The sequence below is a fragment of the Cryptotermes secundus genome, unplaced genomic scaffold (genome assembly GCF_002891405.2).
Source record: "Cryptotermes secundus unplaced genomic scaffold, Csec_1.0 scaffold1807, whole genome shotgun sequence".
Classification (NCBI taxonomy): Eukaryota; Metazoa; Arthropoda; class Insecta; order Blattodea; family Kalotermitidae; genus Cryptotermes; species Cryptotermes secundus.
This window is the reverse complement of record NW_019721029.1, coordinates 1018-1511: the sequence shown is the minus strand read 5'-3', so window position 1 is coordinate 1511 and position 494 is coordinate 1018.

Below are 494 nucleotides of genomic sequence, written 5' to 3'. Positions count from 1 at the left end.
AAGTCAATGGTGCTCTTGATGGCAGCTGTGATATGCTGCTCCACTTAATTCAAGTGGGCAGCCTCTGTCATTATAGACTCCATCAGAGTTACAGCAGTACCAACAGTCTCCACCAGCTTCTCAGAAGGATATGTGAGAGACTGTTCTGTATCACTGCACTCCTTGAAATAAATAAAGACATTGGCTGATAGCAGCACTTCAGATGTCAGGTATGTCTTGCATGCATCACAGCTGACACCACGAAGCACCTGTCTGGCACTGGAACCACTGACGTAAGCTACTGAGAGCACTTCCATGTCACCAGCATGTACTGCAGGACTCGTGTCCATCTGTTTCCTTGTCATGACTTGTAGAAGGATTTCGTGAAGCAGCTTCAGGTGCCCTGAAAAGCGATTGTAGATTATCCAGAAGAGTAGCACCATCATCCTCACAATTAGTTTCTCCCAGTCCTCTAAATGCAAGGCCATTGATGATGCTAGTCTTCAGGGCATCTA